The 10,837-nt window shown below is 31.5% G+C and overlaps 1 long non-coding RNA gene across 4 annotated transcripts; it reads left to right on the top strand.

Annotated features, from left to right (window-relative positions):
• The first annotated feature begins 8,484 nt into the window (after nucleotides 1-8,484).
• On the top strand, nucleotides 8,485-10,596 carry LOC148769124 (uncharacterized). 4 transcript variants are annotated; one of them, XR_016032017.1, is made up of 4 exons: nucleotides 8,485-8,620; nucleotides 8,732-8,824; nucleotides 9,220-9,338; nucleotides 10,112-10,596. It is a non-coding gene; the product is annotated as an uncharacterized LOC148769124 (long non-coding RNA). The 4 variants fall into 4 exon arrangements; XR_016032018.1 differs by having other exon boundaries at nucleotides 8,729-8,824; XR_016032015.1 differs by lacking the exon at nucleotides 8,485-8,620 and having other exon boundaries at nucleotides 8,631-8,824.
• Nucleotides 10,597-10,837: the final 241 nt, after the last annotated feature.

The following is a 10,837-nucleotide window of genomic DNA, read 5'->3' as shown; positions in this document are numbered from 1 at the left end:
TTTTGTAGTGGTTTTCAATAATGTTGTACAATTTTTAATATAACTGTATATACAGAGTGGTTTTTATATTGACATAGTTGTTATACAGAGTGGTTTTCATGTTTATAAAGAGTGGTTTTCATGTTTATATATAGTGGTTTTCATTTAAAAAAACTGAAAAGAAAAAAAAAATATTTAAAAAAAATTGAAATTAAGAAAAAAGAAAAACCATGAAAAAATGAAAATAAAAATAAAACCACTTTTTTAAATTAAAATAAAAAACATGAAAAATATAAATAAGAAAAAAAATAATTTAAAATAAAATACCGAAAATAAAAAAAATAAAAAAAATAAACTTATTACAAAATTTTCTTTTAAATCGAAATAAAGAAAACCATTAAACTAAATAAAAAAGAAATGAACAAAAAAACTGATTTGGCGTAAATTGGGGGAATAATTTTTGGAGATGATTTGGGTATAATTTATGGGTATAATTTATTTAGAATTAAATAATTATACTAATTAATAATTAGTAGGGGTATATATGGGTTTTCAGGCCCATTGGATTTATCTTAAATATCATTTATAAATAAAGGATTTATCAAGAATTAAAATTCCAATGAAGGGTGTTTGGCATATTGCCCCATAAATTAATTGATGATTATTGGATATATTTATATGAGAAGATTTCAGTTAATGAATATTCGAAATTAAAAATATACAACTTTAAAAATATAGACGGTAGTGCAATAATTATATATAATGGAGTCAATAATTGTATTTATTAATTAAATTAATTCTTTGTGATTGAGATTTAATTAATTATTACAAGACGACCCATATTTGTAATATGACCCCCCATATTTTCTCATTTGGTCTCTATATGGCAACCCAATGGATAATCTAATTAGTCAAAATAAATTTCAGCCCCCAATAGCATAAGTAGAGAGATCGTCCAATTATTGGCTTGTCCGTTAGAGTATCTCCAACCGATTTTATAATTTTTTCATAAAATTCCATTTTTTGTGTTGAAAAAATGGTTTCATCTCTCATGGGTAGCATACCATTATAGTCTCCACAATTTTTGGTGGGAAAATGGTATTTTTGGTCTCACATGGATTTCATCAATTTAGACCAAATATTAAAATAATAATATGGGGTCTTTACAATTAAGCCCTTCAATGGGTACTTATTTATAAAGAGATCAAGACAAAAAAGTCTACACATGGTCCAGATTTTTGTAAAGGACTAAAATAACCCCTCATACTTTAATATGTTCAAATTTCATCATTAACTTTATTTAACCTCAATTTGACCCTAAATTTCACAAATTATTCAATTTTGACCCAAAACTTTTATTTTCTCAAAAAAAATTATTTTTTCAAAAACTCTTTTTTTTCATTTTTTTTTCTCTTCTTTTCTTTCTTTCTGTAACATTTTTTTTTCGTTTACACAACAATATTGCTGTGATTGGCAGTAATATTAACTATCTTACTGTTAAACACAGTAAAAATTAACTAAACGACAGTTTAACACAGTAATATTGCTATATTAATCTCTAGCACAGTAATATTAACACAACAAAACTCATTATTATTGTGTAATAGAGTAATATTCCTATGTTGACCGTTCAACAAATGTAAACATAATAAAAAACCAAAAAAATTAATATTACTGTGAGTGACAGTAATATTACTATAACAACAATAATATTACAGTCAACCACAGTAATATTATTACGTTACGCCGTGAATAACTCAAACAAACAAAAAAATACAAACAAAATAATAATATTGATGTGGTTGACAGCAATATTACTATAACAACAGTAATATTACCGTCAACTACAGTGATATTATTGTGTTTACAACAATATTACAATAATAGACAGTAATATTATTACGTTACTCCGTGAATAATTCAAACAAAGCAAAAACCCTAAAAAAATAATAATATTGATGTTGTTGACAGTAATATTATTGTGTTTACAGTTATTTTACTGTCAACGACAGTAATATAATTACGTTGACTTGTTAACAAATCAAACAAAATAAAAAAAAATAACAAAAAATAAAAAATAATAATATTACGTTAATTTACTGTCAACGGCAGAACAATTACATAAATGTATTGTCAACGGAAGTATAATTACGTTAATTAACTATCATTGGCAGTATAATTACGTTAATTTACTGTCAGTGACAGCACAATTACGGTCAACGTTTAGCGACGGACGTAAAAAAAAAACAAACAAAAAAAAAAACTTAAAAAACTCTAAAAAAAAATCAACGCCAGAAACCGGCGAAAAAATCCGGAAGAAAAGAGAAGAAAAAAGAAAAGAAAAAAAAAAAAACGAAAAAGTCAACGCCGGAGACCGGCGAAAAATCCAAAAGAAAAAAAAATAAAAAAATTGAAAAGTCAACGCCGGAGTCCGGACGAAAAAAAAATTTGAAAAAAAAAATTTGGAAAATGAAGGATTGGTAGGAAAATGATGTTAATTTCACCAAATCCTATTTCCACCTCCATATTTGGTAGGAAAAATAGGATTTTGTGGAAAAAAAATAGGAAAATTGAGGATTGGTGGGAGATGAAAATTCCTTCACCATAAAATTTGGTGGAAAAACAGAATTTGAGTATATGGTGATATGGTAGTTGGCCACAGTGGAAGGTTAAAATCAAATCTCCATAATTTTGGGTGGAAGGCTAAAAACGCCAAAATTAGGTGAAAAAATACCGATAGATTGACCGGTGGGAGATGCCCTTAGAATTTGAATGTTTATAATTTACATATTTTTAAGGAGATTATAAAAGCGACGCCCACATGTTTTTTGTTTCTCTCTTAGTTCTCCAATTTCATAAAAGATTAAGACATCTCTTGTTTAATTTGGGAACTGTAGTTTTTGACTTAAGATTAGAATCCTCTTAAATAATAGCCACTATATTGAGAAGATAATTTGTCCGGGGTATACGGTAGAATATCGTAAGGTGAATTTCGGCGAACACCGTTTACTTGTTTCTAGATCCAACAATCTAGCATCATTCCAGTTGGTGGATAAGTATCTGAATCGTTACTGTAAGTTGTAGATTCAATCGCAATTATCAAGAATTTAAACGCTTTTAAATCTTGTTTGAATTCATAATTGGCTCTTGGAACTCACCTCCTAACACCCTAGCCCTCTCACAAACATATAATCTAATTAGACTGCATATGAATCCATGTCAAGCAAAGAACTGTACCAATGGCCGGAAGCATACCACCAAACGATGAACCAGCTTGAGTGGAAGTTATATGCTCAAAACTATGTACAAACGTGTCTGGAGAAAATCATTGATGTAGTATATGCTCAAAGCTATCTACACCATGTAACGAATGTTTTTGACTCTAAAAGCTTTATCGATGATATTTATCGTCTCATAAAGTGTCTTTTTTTTTTTGCAATTTTCCCAGCACAAGTACATTTACATGAGCAAATTTTTGAGCATTTTAGCGATAATTATTGTGCTCAAATTCAAACTTATTTTAGACATATCATGAATTAGTAAACGAGGCCACTTCTTTTAGTCATTCAAAAAACATATCTCAAATATCCCGAATTATAGTATTTACCAATTATGTGATCTTGAAATTATATATGATACTTTCATAATCCTAAATATTTCAATTTAGAAATATGAAGTATTAAATTTTATTATATGTAATAGCTTAATATCTTTCAGACCCCAACTTTATAAAAATAACATTAAAAACATGTAAACTCTTTCATGGCCTCGTTTGCTTAGTGCTATTAAGCTCTATTAACTAAATAGTAGCGGTTAGTAAAATGTTTGGTTGATGAGATTCGTATTTAGTCAAGCCCGCTACTACACTCAAAACCCGCAATTAAATGTTATTATTTGGTTAAATTAGTAGCACCCACCCCCGTGCGATTAATTTTGTAGGGGGTGAATAAAAGAGGAAAATATAATTTTATCCTTAAATAATATCTTAATTTTGTTAATTAAAATACTTTTTAGACAATTCAGATTAAATACCAGAATTTAACAAATTTAATATAAAGATTTAATTTAACGAATCAAACATCTTACTGACTAAATAATTATTACTCAGTGGGATATTAATCCAATCTCACCTAATCCAATATAATCCGATATAGGTAACCAAACGAGGCCTTACTTTTTTAAACATGAATAAATTAAAACTAACCTATTATCATAGACAAGGGAGTTAATTGTATCTAGTCCTAATAACCATTAAACTTCAAATGTCATATAGAGTGAGGCCATTTAATATAAAAGTCTTTCACTGACAGAAAATGTAAAAGATTAAATTGAATAAATATATAAAATATTCGAAATTGATCTAACGTGACACTCAATCATTGTAACACACAACCATATGCAACTTCCTCTTAATTATTTTAAGAAAATGCTCTTTACGGTTTAACTATTGCTATTTACCGTTCAAAGCAAAAAACAGTTTATCTCTCTAAAACCCCTAAAATTCGAAAATTTCTCCAAAACCACCCATTCCAAAATTTTCAGATTTTTTTTTTTTCGAAAAACATCGAATTCAACCAATTTCAGGGCTTGGGCTTCGATTTTTTCAGGTAATTTCAACACCTACATGTGTTATATGCAATGGGTAACTCGATTTTGCAACCAATTTCATGTTTAAAAGCCCTACAAATCGATTTGTAGGGCTTTTAAAATTTTCGAACATAATGCACGAACGCCCAAGTCGGGCGCCGGCTGCCTGACTTGGGCTCAGGGCTTATCCCTGGGCTTATCCCTACTCACTAAATACCTCAGCCCTCCCCCACCCCACCCCCTACCCCAACACACAGGAGATGCCCTAAATAGCAATTTTCAAACGGTAAAAAGCAAATCCCTTATTTTAATCTTGTCAAAATTAAGTAATCAATCGAGGGACAATTGTTACTTCACTATTAGTCAAACTTCACAAACATCGAGGTGTTAACAATTAACAATTACTGACAATTTGGTTTATTTAATTATATTTTATCATTTTACTTTTGTTTGAAGAATAGTTTTGACGGAAATAATGATAGAAGTCTCCTCCAATTAAAAGCCTCCAATGAAAGCCTCGAATAAGGAATCATGCACCAATAAGAAGATCATTGGACTATTGATGGTTTAATTTAATTTTAAGATATGATGCCTTTTTAGTTTTGAAAGACAGTATTGTCAGATTCTTGTTGTAAAATTTTGGCTTAGTGCTGGACTGGTATGACTAATAAAAGTGAGTGAATTGCAAACACTACGGGACGTTTGTTTCTATTTCCAAAACTCATTTCCAATTTTATACTATTCATAAAACTGAGATCATGTTTGTTTGATAATTTTATCCGGAAAATCTCATTTTTCTTCTCAAATTTCTATTGAAAATACACTATTCATACTTTTTTCAATTTCCAAACCTACTAAAACCTACTAACTAACCTATATATTTTATTCCACCAATTCATTTCTCTCTTCTTATATTCATCACTCCTCATTAATATTTACACTCTTTTTCCTCTCATTTCTCTCTCCTCATTAATATCTACACTCTCTCTCCTCCCAATTTCTCTTTCTAATAATAATAATAATAATAATAATAATAATAATAATAATAATAATAATAATAATAATAATAATAATAATAATCACTATCATCATCCTCAATCATTATATTCTACTTTTGCACGTTCTTTCGTAGAGAAAATTCACCACAGCCAAACATATTCTCATTTCTACACCTACATAAAACTAAAAATACCTCTTCATCCAAACATATTCCCATTTTCTACACAAAAACCAATAAACTACTTTTTCCATCAGAAATTTTGAAAACTAGAAATTCTCATTGGAAACATAACCAAACATCCCCTACCCCTCTGAAACACCTACTAATAACTGCATTCAGGGCGGAACTAGAACATATTAATAGATGTCGACAAATTATTTTTCGGAATGATACACTGGAGGCATCGCCCTTGATTTTCTATAGAGAAATTTACTATAGGGTTAATAGCATTTTGCTACATGTACGTTACCTTTTTTGCGCTTTGCCACTTTAATTAAAAAAATTGCACAGGCACACCCAAACCTGCTCTTTTGACGTACATAACCACCTAAGGGGAATATTCTTGTTAACCTTCTCATTTCTCAGCGCACGCGCGATGCACATGAGTTTTTTTGTCTTTGCATGTCAAAATTAACTCGTGGGCCCTATTTTTACCTTCATTTATTCTAAACACACGAGGTAGTGGATTTTCTTCGTCTTCTTCAATTCTCTGTTCTCTCTCGTTTTCTCCTGCAATTTTCTTTTTGTGTGTTTCCGAGAAAATCATTGAAAAGATCAATCTTGATGAACACAAAATCATGGAATTAATCGTTGCAAAAAATTGCCATATCCATTTTGAAGCCATCGATCGGAGATGGGTCACCATTATAGTCGCCCCTATTCTTCTTATGTTCACGATTCATTCACAGTTACACTGTAAGCATGGCCGTCCTACAATTAGCCATGGATCCCACGCCGCTGCATCTAATTTGATTTTTTTCGCCCAATATCCCTTTTCAAATAAACGTTGAATTACCATCTCAAACAAAAGCTTAAGCTATTAGTGAAATGTATAATTAAATATTAATATCTCCAATACGCCCCTTCAAGGGCATGTGAATTATATTTGAAGTCTTGCACTTAAAATATTTGAAATAGGTGGCGGTGGGATTCGAACTCATGACCTTTCATTTGGCCTGACTTTGATATCATGTTGAATAACCATCTCAACCAAAATTTTAAGCTATTAGTGAAATGTATCATTAAATATTAATATCTCCAACAATAAGAACCCTAAAAACAAAACAATTTTATTTTAATTGTTCGCCATGTTCTCCAAATCGCCGTATTTTTCTTTCTTGAGATGGCGTCCATTGGGATTCTTTCTTGAGATGGCGTGCAACCAATTTTTATTGATTTTCAAAAACACCAACATTCCAAAACGGCTTCTTTCTTCATCCATCAATTCATCAAATTCAGTCGATCTTTCACCTCATCCAGACGAATCTGCAATGGCCGCCAATTCACAAAGCCTCAAACCCAAAGTTTCTTCGAAAAATATTAATTCTTGAGAGAAGCACAAAAAAGAAGAGAAGAATAAGATGATCATGTGGAAAAGTTTATGTGTATGCGTGTGCGAGAGAGACAAGGCAAGAAAGAGAAAAAAATTGGGCTCGCCATTTTTTGAGTTGAAAAGACCAAAAAACCCTTATATTAAGCATGTGCATCGCGTGTGCGCTGAAAAATGAGAAGACTCGCCAGAATATTGCACTTAGGTGGGTATGTGCGTAAAAAAAGCGGGTTTGGGTGTGCCCGTGCAACTTTTTTAATTAAGGTGGCAAAGTGAAAAAACATGCAAAGTACATGTGGCAAAATGCTATTAACCCTATTATATAATGTAATGATAAATATATAAATCAAAGGTGCCAAAATTCATATGCAGCGAACCTTGGGGTAGGGGGCAAAATTCAATATCTACCAAATTTTAATATTAAATTATCTAAAATTTTGTATTTTCTTTTCTTCTTTTTTATTTTTCCATTTTTTTTATCTTTATCTCTTAGGGTGACCACATCCAGCCCCTGCATCTATTACCATCCGCCAATATATTCTTAGTCCCCTCAAACTCAAAATTAATGATAGAGCAATTTAAGGTTGTTAACTAAGTTATAATGATGTTTCTTCGGAAAGGCGCGTAATATGTGAGTGTCACGGCGCTTGAAGGCGTGCTGAATTTCTAAGAACTCCGATGATCGTTTGGTTTTCATGGATTTCATAGATCGGCTAACGACAATTTTGATGATATCTTGATCAGAATGTGATTAAAAAGTCGTACACGACGGCGAATGTAGTATAACAGTGATTAATGGTATTTCTTTTGAGAGATCTAAGCTATAAAGTCGAAGAAACACAAAAAATGAGACTGGTGGAAGAAAAAATACATTCACCGATGAACAATAGTGATTTATGGTGTTTTGCTTCTCAATGGAACCGATCGAAAGATGAAAAATAAAATAAATCATTAAACTGCAAAGAAAAATAAGAGCAATAATTGATGATGTTTTTCTTTGCAAAGAAGCGCAAGAATTCAGAATAATCATAATAAACAAGATTGCAAAGAAAATTAAGAGCAATAATAAATGGTGTTTTTCTTTTTAGTGGAAGCGCGATAAATAAAAAGAAAAACCACAAACAAGATTGCAACGAACAAATCCAAAAGAGCACAGTATGACTATGATACCATTTTAGAATACTTGAAAAAATATCATGATCATAGATTTACTAATTTATAAGAAGGAACATATGGCTAATCATTACTTAACTAGAAATCATAATCTGAACATAAGTCTTTAGGCCCATTTTGGTTGGGCTGATCCGGGTGGATAGTTCCTCTAATCCACTCGGATCTCAGCTTTGGTTCAGCCCAAGCGAGTTCTGGATTGCACGATGGCATTTTTTCGGATAATCGACTGATCTAGGTTGTCTAATACGCCCCTTTCTTCATTTTTAGGCCCCCCTAACCGGAGTAATCACTAATTTCTTCAAACGCATCCAAGTCAAATTGAAGAATTTTAGGTTCATATGTGTTTCAGTTTTTTTATTGTTCTAATCATCCGTTCTTCATCTCGTAATTAAATTAATTTGTTTCCGTTTTGCTTGTGATTTTCGATTTTGGTTTCGAAGTAGTTCGTAGTTTGGCCTGGTCCAACGATTCCGGTGTTGCAGCTGGTTGACGGTTGTTGTCGATTATCTCGCGGTTCTGCTACACGACGATTTAAGGTGAGTTCTCCAATGGGTTTAAGCTCTTTTATATTGCAGATTAAGGATTGAGAAAGGTAGCATTTATTTGGAATATTTTTTTCGGAAAAAGTAGTACATTACCTCATTCTTGGTTGGAAATTAACCATTATTTGGAAAAAATAACCAAATTTTTTTTTTTTTTGGGAAAAGTAGTGCAGTTCTGTATATATTGTTTTTCCATAGTGATATATATTGTTCTTACTGAATCTTGTTATATATTATAGATGTAATAAGAGAGGAATTTTAGGGATTTAAACAAGAATAATGTAATAAGTAAACGTGGATTAGGGTTTTAATTTATTTTTTTTCGTTGGTCAATTTCTTGGAATACCATTTTTGACAAGATCTTATATTTGAATTATTTAATATTTAAGTCAAATATTAAATAAGTCGTGCGGCGGAGTTTTACCGGAGTTATTTACCGGCTGTTCTCGGAAGCGTCGCCCACCCGTAGTCAGAGCACCCCCTTTCCGTCTTCTTTCTTTGGCTTGAGGTAAGTTGTTTATTGGGATATACCAACGGTTATTTACTTTTGGTTTCTTCTACAGTCTGGACTGTAAATGTTATGAATCAAAGTAGTATATTTATTTTTAGATTGACATGAAATCTTATTGCTTTTAAATTGTACATGATTTCATTTTTTAGAATTATGTTTTTAGATTATATTTTTGAATTGTATATGAGTTCACATGAATTGTATCTGTTTTTGGTTTTGCATCCGGTCGTCCTATCCAATACCCTGGTTTGTACAAGTTCAGTGGGTGAATGTTTAGAGAATTAGTGAACATTGATATTGTGTTTTGGCAACTTGCCTTGGGTGCTTGCAGCTTTCTTGTCATTCTTAGTTTTGTATATGATCATTTATTTTTTGTTTGGGCCGAGTTCTTTGTTATTGTTGTAGCTAGTCGGTTCAGGCATCCTTTAATTATGCGTCTTTTGTTCGTTTATAAATGCTTGGTTGTTCTCCAATACATTTTACTATTCATTACAAAACTTAATGGCAAACAACACCGAACAACAAATTGTAGTCTTAGTGGTGTATGAAGTGCTAGAGCAAATGAAATTATTGTTAGCTATGGTTACACAGCTCGTACACCTAATTATACGTCATCATGACATGTATACTAGAGCAAATGAAGTTACTATTAACCATGTTTACAAAGGTCAAATTTACTGCTTTATTTCAATTCATAAATGACGAGATTTGGACACTCAATTTTTTTGTAACAACACCATGACTTTGTTTTATTGCAATTGTAGAGAAAGGTTGAAAACTTGTTGCATAAGTTTTTACGGCCAACCGTTTCCCTTTCCACCATAGTTGTGGGATGGTGTTAGACGAGAATCAAGCGGCGGCAATTTCCTTCAACAGCTCACAAGGGTTCGACGTCAATGATCAAAGTACGGTTGAAAATGTGAATGTGGTGGAACAGGAGGAAGACGATGCAAGCAGATCATAATGCGATGGAAAGATTTCACTTTTTTGACTGAAATAATGACAATGGGATTGAACCGATGTCTCTTGCAATGGAATACCCATCAGATGGTGATAATGCGGAGGAGACGAAAGGTGTATTGGATGTCACTACCTCGTGTGTTCATGTGTTTGTTTATTTTTATGTTATTTATGTTTTTCATGGATGCGTTGTTGTGATTTACTTTTAATTGTCGGTTGGGGTTGATTCTATGTACTTTTGGCATTGCCAAACATGTTTATTTGGATGAATAATAACCAAAAAAACATAAACATTAATCAATGATGCAAATGTGGTAAAAGAAACATAGAAATGTTGCAAACAAACATAACAATCTTAGTGAAATTGAAAACTAAACGAAAAAATAAATTGGTACGAAATTAAACATACAACACTTATTAGCTTATTATCCAAACATTGAAAATTCGCTCGAACTGTTGCTGCTCATTGCAGAGAAAATAAGTTCTGAAGTGGAGGTGAACAAATTATAATCCCAAGTTCAAATCCTATTCCTTAA

The sequence above is a fragment of the Erythranthe guttata genome, chromosome 7 (genome assembly GCF_056151865.1).
Source record: "Erythranthe guttata isolate IM_541 chromosome 7, IM_541, whole genome shotgun sequence".
Classification (NCBI taxonomy): domain Eukaryota; kingdom Viridiplantae; phylum Streptophyta; class Magnoliopsida; order Lamiales; family Phrymaceae; genus Erythranthe; species Erythranthe guttata.
The sequence above is the reverse complement of the archived record's forward strand: the minus strand, read 5'-3'. Positions and strand labels throughout refer to the sequence as shown.